Source organism: Neovison vison, chromosome 11 (assembly GCF_020171115.1).
Source record: "Neovison vison isolate M4711 chromosome 11, ASM_NN_V1, whole genome shotgun sequence".
In the NCBI taxonomy this organism is placed as follows: domain Eukaryota; kingdom Metazoa; phylum Chordata; class Mammalia; order Carnivora; family Mustelidae; genus Neogale; species Neogale vison.
Genome location: NC_058101.1, coordinates 67,094,978 through 67,104,790, shown reverse-complemented (window position 1 = coordinate 67,104,790; position 9,813 = coordinate 67,094,978).

Genomic DNA, 9,813 nt, shown 5'->3' with positions numbered 1-9,813 from the left:
TCTTCACTGTCTTCCAGGAATTTTATTGTTCCAGTTTACACTCCCACCAGCTATAAAAAAGAGTTCCACTTTTGGTTCCACATTTTTGCCGACACTTGGTATCATCAGATTCTTTTTCTCACTTTTGTCAACCTGGTGGGTGTATGGCTTTAATGCGCTTTTAGCTAATCACTAAGGAGCTTGAGCCTATTTTCATGTGTTTATGAACCATTTTTCATTTGTCTCCTGTGAAGTATATATTCAAATATTTTGCACGTTTTTCTATGTGTTGTTCTTTTTTCTTGTTAATCTACATGAATTCTTTACGTAGCCTTGATATTGTCAGTAATGTGTGTTGCACATATCTTCTCCAACTCTATAATTGTTATTTTGCATACGGTGAGAGGTAAGGTTTGCTTTCAATTTTTCTCCCATAGGTTTACCCACTTGTTCCTGCACTTTTTTTTTAAGATTTTATTTATTTATTTGACAGCTAGAGAGAGAGATCACAAGTAGGCAGAGAGGCTGGCAAAGAGAGAGGGGGAAACAGGCTCCCTGCTGAGCAGAGATCCTGATTCAGGGCTCTATCCCAGGTCCCTGAGACCATGACCTGAGCTGAAGGCCGAGGCTTAACCCACTGAGCCACCCAGGCACCCTGCACCGTTTGTTTCTAATCTGTTCTCCAGCCCTCATCTGTAATGCCACCTGTGCTACGTCCATGTATATGGAGGTCTGCTATTGGACTCTCTGTGATGTACCTGCTGAATAGATCCTCACCTTATTTTTCTTCTTGGAGAATGTCTTGTCTGTTTTGTTCTTTCTCTTTCCAGATGAGTTTTTTCCCCACTTTAAAAAAAATATTTATTTTAGAGAGAGAAAACACGGGTAGAGGGAGAGAGGGAATCTAAGTGGGCTCCTCATGCTGCACGTGGAGCCCAACACGGGGATCGATTTCATGACCCTGAGATCACGATGTGAGCCAAAATCAAGAGTTGGACGCTTACCAGACTGAGCCCCCCAGGCGTTCCATCCCACTTTTTTTTTTTTTCACATAAGTTTTAGCAATAATTGCAGCTGGGATAAACCTCATTAGTCACAGTACTATCTCGGCTGCACAAAGCTATTTTCACACAATTTTTAAAGTCAGCTCATCAGTGTCACTAATAACTCAGTTGATCTTTTGACTGGAAATCATTATAGCTGTAAATCAGCTTGGGAAAAATTGACATCTTTACAACACTGAGTCTTCTGACTCATCATCATGGTCTACCTCCCTATTGATTTGAGTGTTCATGTTTGCCGATAGAATTTCATAACTTTGTCCATTATAGTCTTGCTCACGTTTCTTAGATTTGTTTCATAGGTACTTTATATTTCTTCTAGTGTATAGTAAAGTGTGTATGTTTTTAATTTCATTTCTTTGTTTCTAGCATTTGGGACATACTTTTTCTTTTAACTGAAGCATTTTGTTAATTTGTATTTAATGTAATTAAATCTACCATCTTATTTTTTTTTGTATCAGGCAACCTGTGTTTGTGGGTTTTTTCCCCTCCTTTCTCTCTCCTCCTCTCCTTTTGGATTGAGCAACTTTTTTTTTTTTTTTTTTTTAAAGTCATTCCACGTCCTTGTTCTAGTTGGAAAGTTATATAGTCTTTTTCTAATTTTACCTGAGTCTAGAGTAACAAATATTTTTACCCTCCTAGGCAACACATAGACTTCATGTGACTTTAGCTCCATTGATCTCCTTCATTACTTGATATCACTGTTGTATGTATCTAATTCTATGTTGTGGGTGCCTGGGGGGCTCAGTTGGTGAAGCATCTGCTTTCAGCTCAGGTCATGATCTCAGGGGTCCTGGGATTGAGCCCTGTGTTGGGCTCACTGATCAGCAGAGATCCTGCTTCTCCTTCTGCTGCTGCTCCCCTACTTGTGGTCTCTCTCTGTCAAATAAATAAATAAAATCTTGGGAGGAAAAAAAAATTCTGTGTTGTTTTTTAACTCCCATCCATAAAAAAGAAAAGAAAAGAAAGGAAAAGAAAGAAAACAACTCCCACCCAAGAGAGTGGTTTTTTTTTTTTCCTTTGAAAAGGAAGGTATATTTTAATAGTATTAAAACTTTTTTTATTGGGGGCGCCTGGGTGGCTCAGTGGGTTAAAGCCTCTGCTTTCGGCTCAGGTCATGATTCCAGAGTCCTGGGATCGAGCCCCGCATCCGGCTCTCTGCTCAGCAGGGAGCCTGCTTCCTCCTCTCTCTGCCTGCCTCTCTGCCTACTTGTGGTCTCTGTCAAATAAATAAATAAAAATATTAAAAAAAAAAACTTTTTTTATTAAAAACTTTCAACAGGGGATGCCTGGGTGGCTCAGTCAGTTAAGCTGCTGCCTTCGGCTCAGGTCATGATCCCAGCATCCTGGGATCCAGTCCCGCATCGGGCTCCTTGTCCAGCGGGGAGCCTGCTTCCCTCTCTGCCTCTGCCTGCCACTCTGCCTGCTTGTGCTCTCTTTCTGACAAATAAATAAATAAAATCTTAAAAAAAAAAAACTTTCGGGGTGTGTGGGTGGCTCAGTTGTTGGGCATCTGCCTTTGGCTCCGGTGGTGATCCCAGAGTCCTGGGATTGGGCCCCACATCGGGCTCCCTGCTCAGCGGGAAGCCTGCTTATCCCTCCCTCTCCTGCTTCTTGTGTTCCCTCTCTCCATGTCTCTCTCTCTGTTAAATAAATAAAATAAAATCTTAAAAAAAAAAAGACTTTCAACAGTACTAAAACAGTTGGTTAAGCATCCAACTTTTGGTTTTGGCTTAGGTTGTGATCTTAGGGTCCTGACATCAAACCCTGCAGTGGGCTCCATGCTCAGCGGGGACTCTGCCTGGGAGTCTCTCTGCTCTTCTCCCCATGTTAAATAAATAAACACATCTTAAAACTTTTTTTTATTGTGGTAAAATATATCTAATATAAAATTTGCTCTTTCAGGGCCACCTGGGTGGCTCAGTGGGTTAAGCCTTTGCCTTTGGCTCAGGTCATAAACCCAGGGTCCTGGGATCAAGTCCTGCATCCGGCTCCCTGCTCAGTGGGGAGTCTGCTTCTCCTTCTCCTCTCTGCCCCTCCCCCTACCTTGCTCGCTTGCTCGCTCTCTCTTTCTCTCCCCCTCTCCAATAAAGGAATAAAATCTTAAAAAAATAATAAATCGCCTTTAAAACGTTTACCATTTTTAACCATTTTAAGTGCACAGTTCTGTAGCACTAAGTACATTCACATTACTGTGAATCTTTACCACCATCTATCCTGAGAACTTCTTTCCTCCTGCAAAACGGAGACTGTCTCCATTTAACAAATCTCTGTTCTCTCTTCCCTAGTCTCTGGGCGCCCACCATTCTACTTTCTGTGTATGAATTTAACAATTCTGACCCACAGTTGGCCAGTTAGCTCAGCTGGTTAGAGCCTGGTACTGATAATACCACATTGAGGGGTCAGTCCCCGGACGGGCCATTACTTTGTCTGTGCTCGCTTTGGCAGCACATACATAGAGATTAGCATGGCCCCAGCGCAAGGATGTACATCACTGCTTGGGGAACCTCATATAAGTGGCAATTGTATAATGACCTGTCCTTATCTCACTAGCATAGTGTCTTCACGATTCTAGTACATTATAGTATGTGTCAGGATTTCCTTCCCTTTGGCGGGGGAAGGGGCAGAGGCAGAGGGAGTCAGAATCATTTTTTTTTTAAAGATTTTATTTTATTATTATTATTTTTTAAAGATTTTATTTATTTATTTGACAGGCAGAGATTACAAGCAGGCAGAGAGGCAGGCAGAGGGAGAGGAGGAGGCAGGCTCCCTGCGGAGCAGAGAGCCCGATGCGGGGCTCGATCCCAGGACCCTGAGATCATGACCTGAGCCGAAGGCAGAGGCTTTAACCCACTGAGCCACCCAGGCGCCCCTAAAAGATTTTATTTATTTATTTGACAGAGATCACAAGTAGGCAGGCAGGCAGAGAGAGAGGAAGGGAAGCAGGCCCCCCTCCGAGCAGAGAGCCTGACGTGGGGCTCGATCTCAGGACCCCAGGATCACGACCCAAGCGAAGGCAGACTTTAACCCACTGAGCCATCCAGGCGCCCCGGGAGTGAGGATCTTAAGCAGGCCCAACACCCAGCATAGAACTCGACATGGGGCTCGATCTCATGAGCCCGAGACCATGACTTGAACCATAATCAAGAGTTGGACACTAAACTGACTGAGCCACCCAGATGCCCCAGATTTCCTTCCTTTTAAAGGCTGAATAATATCCCGTTGTACTGATGGGCCACATTGTTTATCCATTCATCTGACAATAGACATATGAGTTGCTTCCACCTTGGGTTCTTGTTAATAATGCTACAATGGACACGGATGTACAAATATCGTTTAGAATCTCTGTTTTCATTTCTTTGGAGTATATACCCCAAATGGGGTTGCTGGGTCATATGGTAATTCTCTGTTGACTTTTTTGACCAGCATACGTTTTCCATAGCGGCTGCACCATTTCACACTCTCACCAGCAATGCATGGGGCTCTAGTTTCTCCACATCCTTGCCAACACTTAGTCTTGTCTTTTCTTTTTTATTATAGCTGTTCTAGTGGAACAGTGGTATCTCATGGTGACTTCAATTTGTAGTTCCCCAAAGATTAGTGATATTGAGCATCTTTTTTTTTTTTCAATTTTTAAAGTGCCCTTTCTCTAGTGAGTATTACCAGCACTTTTTTTTTTTTTTTTTTGACATGGAGAGAGATCACAAGTAGACAGAAAGGCAGGCAGAGAGAGAGGGGGAAGCAGGCTCCCTGCTGAGCAAGAGAGCCTGATGCAGGCCTCTATCTCAGGACCCTGGGATCGTGACCTGAGCTGAAGGCAGAGGCTTAACCCACTGAGTCACCCAGGAGCCTTTGAGCATCTTTTTTTTGTGCTTATTGGCCAACCGTACATCTTTGGAGAAATGTTTAACTCCTTTGTCCATTTCTTTTTTTTTATTTTTTTTTAAAGATTTAATTTATTTATCAGAGAGAGAGTGGGAGAGAGAGCAAGCACAGGCAGACAGAATGGCAGGCAGAGGCAAAGGGAGAAGCAGGCTCCCCACTGAGCAAGGAGCCCGATGTGGGACTTGATCCCGGGATGCTGGGATCATGACCTGAGTCGAAGGCAGCTGCTCAACCAACTGAGCCACCCAGGCGTCCCTCCTTTGTCCATTTCTTAATTGAACTGTTGCTTTTCTGTGTTGAGTTGTAGACAGTATTTTTAATACGCAATTTTCTTAGATTAGATTCTTGAGGAGCAAAACCTGAACTGGGGATCTTGTGTGAGGATCTATAGAGGGAATGTTCTCAGGATAAGCTGAGTGGGGGACTCAGGATAGGGCAAATTAAAAATAAAACACAGGGCGCCTGGGTGGCTCAGTGGGTTAAGCCGCTGCCTTCGGCTCAGGTCATGATCTCAGGGTCCTGGGATCGAGTCCCACATCGGGCTCTCTGCTCAGCGGGGAGCCTGCTTCCTCCTCTCTCTCTCTGTCTGCCTCTCTGCCTGCTTGTGATCTCTGTCTGTCAAATAAATAAATAAAATCTTTTAAAAAAAATAAAAATAAAACACAAAGGATTGAAGTGGTCTCAGCTGGGGTCTAGCTTTAGCAGATCCCACAGGCGCTCTGGAGGGAGATTTGTCCCACAGTTGGTCCTGCTTTAGGTCAGGGCACCAGCCTTTGGACCCCTAGCTCAGCTAGTTATTGGCTATCCAAGTAAGGAGATGATCTCCTGGGCTGGGTGACACTGAAGACAGGGCTCTGGAGCAATTAGCTGCTGACATTCATAGCACCTGGGCAGGGCCCACTGCCAGCCCCAAGCCAGAGAGAAAATCTGGGCAGGGCACCAACAGCGCCTACTAAGTCCACCCCTTGAACTGCTCATATCTACTTGTTCTCTTATTAAGTTCAGTCCATTGAGACACAAATTCTCCAGTATTCGAATGGGTCTCAGTATCTGGAGGAACTTCTGAGAAATGGGTGGAGAGATGAACTGTAGCCCCCACTGCTATAGTTGATCCCCAGACCACAAGTGATACTCAACATCTCCCTTTTCTACCACCCATTCTAGATCTCTTCATAGCTAATACTTTGGCTCTCCTAGATCGTTCATGCCTGAGGGTCTGAGCTCCTGGGAGCCGGCCCTTACTAGGCCCTTACGACGGCCCTACTAGGGTGTGTGACATGCTCGCCTGTTTACAGTTACTGGGGGTGGGAGCACCAAGAGATGCCCCACTCTGCTGAGTGCCTGCTCTGATTGCTGATCACCTGAGCACCACATTCCTGCCTGACCCTATCCTGTAGCAGGTAGCTCTACATCCTACCAATAATGAGGGTCAATTATCCCTATCACTCTGGTTACCCCCTTCTGTGCCCACCAATCCACTGGCACAAGTTGTTGCATGAGATCAGGCGACAGCCATAGTTTCAACATGACTTATGTCCCCTGGTAGAAGTGTCCTCTTTGGAGACCTCTAGGATCTCTAGGCTCATAGCTCTTACTGCTGCAGAACAGAAAGCACAAATTCCTCAAGTAGGTCATTGGGCATTGCACGTAACAGGGACAGAGCCTCGTAAGGTGGTGATTGATGTAGCTATGTACTGCTTCACGGAGGCTGGCACTCCACCTCCTGGGGATCATCTCCAAGTTGGAGTCTCATCTGAATCTACATGTGGCCAGCCCCTCACTCTAGCACACCAGAAACTTCTGGATGGCACATATTGGGTAGGAACAGTATATTCCTGGTCACATGTCCATTGCCATACCTCCTTTGCCATAAAGCAGTTATGTGGGATTCCATGTCAACCGATCAGACACTTGGGGAACTCTTGATAGGAGTGCTGAAGTAATTGTAGGCAGAAAGGCAAACCTTTATCCAGATACATGGCCGTCTCAGTAAACATAAATGATCACTTTTTCTAGAATAGAAGGGATCCAAGGTGATCAACTTGCCAGCAAGTAGCTGGTTGGCTCCTGCTGGGACAGGTGACAGCCTACTGCCAAATGTATTTGGCAGTGGCAGTAGCTGGATTAGCCTTGGTTACAAGGAGCTCATGCTATTGGGCTCATACATGGCCTCCATTCTGTTACCTTGACGACTTCATTGGGGAGAGCACTGTGCCAGAATGATGGGGGCAGAGGACAGAGCCTGGCTTATGCTCATTGGCCAGTCCATTCTCTCTGCTTGTTTTTTTAGAGCCTCTCTGGTAGATGCCCACTGGTGAATATTAACATGCAATACAAAGGGACGCCTGGGTGACTCAGTGGGTTGAGCCTCTGCCTTCGGCTTGGGTCATGATCTCAGGGTCCTGGAATCGAGTCCCATGTCAGTCCCTCTGCTCAGTAGGGAGTCTGCGTCCCCTCACCCCGACCCCGCCTGCCTCTCTCCCTACTTATGATCCTCTGTCAAATAAATAAAGAAAATCTTAAGAAAAATGCAATACAAAGATCTTCATTCTTTGTACCAATTCCCAGAGGTCCATTGACAAGCCTTATCTTCAGACCTATTTGTCCCCAAACTTTCAGATCGTTCCTTCCATGCTCCCAACCACCCCGTTAAGCCATGTGCTACTGCCCATGAGTCTAGGCCACATCTCCTGCCACACAAAGTGAATGGCAAAATTTACTGCCGGAAGTTTTGCCTATGGGGGTGACTGCCTCTCACCACTGTCTTTCAAGGCAGCTGCTGAATGGGGTTACAGTAAAGCAGCAGACCATTTTTAGCCTATACCAACATAGTAAGCCAACCTTCCCGTGAATTAAGCACAGGTTTTTTTTCTCCTCTGTCGCTGTGTCCAGGGAATCCCTGACACCACTGGTGTGAGCTGATAGCCACTGCTGCTCTAGAGGCAGATAACAAGGGTCTGGACCACCTCCCATTGCATCTACATGAAGCCTTTCAGTCCTGGATCTGACACTTAGATTGTGATGTATCTACCTGAACTCATGTCCTGGTATCCTGATGGGACCAAGCAATGGGCAATTCTGGCCTCAGAGTCACTTTTTTTTTTTTAAAGATTATTTATTTATTTATTTATTTGTAATAGTGGGCAGAGAGGCAGGCAGAGAGAGGGGGGTAAGCAAGCTCCCCAGTGAACATAGAGCCTGATGCAGGGCTCAATCCCAGGCTCCTGGGATTATGACCTGAGCCAAAGGCAGAGGCTTAACCCAGTGAGCCACCCAGGTGCCCCTCAGAGTCACTTTTGATGTCCCATAGAAACATTCTGTTTCTACCAGAGCCCAGTAGCAAACCAGAAGTTACTTTCTGAGTTGCTTTGATTTGTGAGTTTGTAGTTTGCACCAGATGTAAAAGGAAATTTCAGCCATTATGTCTTCAAATCATATTTGTCTTCTTCCAAAATGGGGATCCCCTGATCCCCATTTTCAGGGACTCCAATTACAGATTTATTTGGCCTCTTGAAGTTGTTCCACAACTCACTAGTGCTCTGCTCGTTCTTCTCAGGCTTGTTACTCTGTGTTTCATTTACTTTCTCCATGTCTTCCAGTTCACTTTTTAAAAAATTTTTCTTTTTTAAAAGATTTTATTTATTTGTCAGAGAGAGAGAGAGAGAGAAAGAGAGCACAAGCAGGCAGAGTGGAAGGCAGAGGCAGAGAGAGAAGCAGGCTTCCTGTTGAGCAAGATGCCAGATGGGGGACTCGATTCCAGAATCATGAGATCCTGACCTGTGCTGAAATCAAGACCCCTCACTTAAGTGACTGAGCCACCCAGGTGCCCCTTTCACTGACAGCTCCAAGCACCAAGCCTTGTTCTTGGGTGCAAGGAAAACAAAACTAACTGATGTAGAATTGTGGAGTCTTGTCCAGAAGTGCCCTGAGATCAGAGGTCACAGATATTAACCCTGGACAGTATCACTGACCTTTCTGTGGGCAAAGCCAAAGAGGTCCCTGCTGGAAAGAAGGCCCGGGTTCTACACTGCTCTTCCCCTGCTAGCTTCAGTTTTCTGTGGTATAAAGGGAACAAGAAGCTCTGCTTCTGTGTCCAGGCCCTTTTGGGGACTCAGATGAGCCAAGAGGAGGGTGAGGATAGGGGAAGGTGCTGGCCTGGTCTCCAGGCTAGCCTCCTGGTCACTGACAGATGCCCTGGCCTGGACTCCTACGACTGGTTCTGCGGATGTGACCGGCGCTTGTTCATCCAGCACCGGCAGGTCAGGCCCTGGGCAGTAGGCAGCCACCTTGTCTGTGGAGCCTTATCGCCAAGCCCAGACCTTGCTGTCCTGACCCCACCCTGGCCACCAGCCACAGACTCTGCCTGTGCCCCCGCCCGCCCGCCCGGGGCCCAAGGCCCGGCACACCGGTGCAGGGTCCAAGGGTCCGCCTGCTGGAGGAGCGCACGAGGTGGGCAGGGAGTGGCGCGGCCGCGGGCTCCGAGGGTCCCTCTGACCTGGAACGGGGCCCTTTAGGACGCTGTGCAGCCCAACCCGGGCACCTGGCCTGCAGGGGCCTCCACGAGAGTCTGTCCAGGGACAAGCGAGCGCACGACTGGTTCTGGGAGAACGGGCGCTGCCAGCACAGCCGCCGTCGCGAAACTGCAGCCCAGGTGGCCAGCGGGGCCAGAACCTCCACTGCGAGCGTTCGGCAGGCGAGACCACACCCACCCGGTCCCTGCGGTCCCTAGCGGCCACAGGCGGGGCCTCCGCCCTTACCCTCCCCCGCGCCACACGAGCCCCGCCCCTCCCGCCTCGCGGTCAGCCAATCGCATGGCGCATTGCTTGGCGGCGCAGGGCCGGCTGGGCCTATAGGGTGGCGCGTTGTTGGGCTGCAGCGCCGCAGGCCG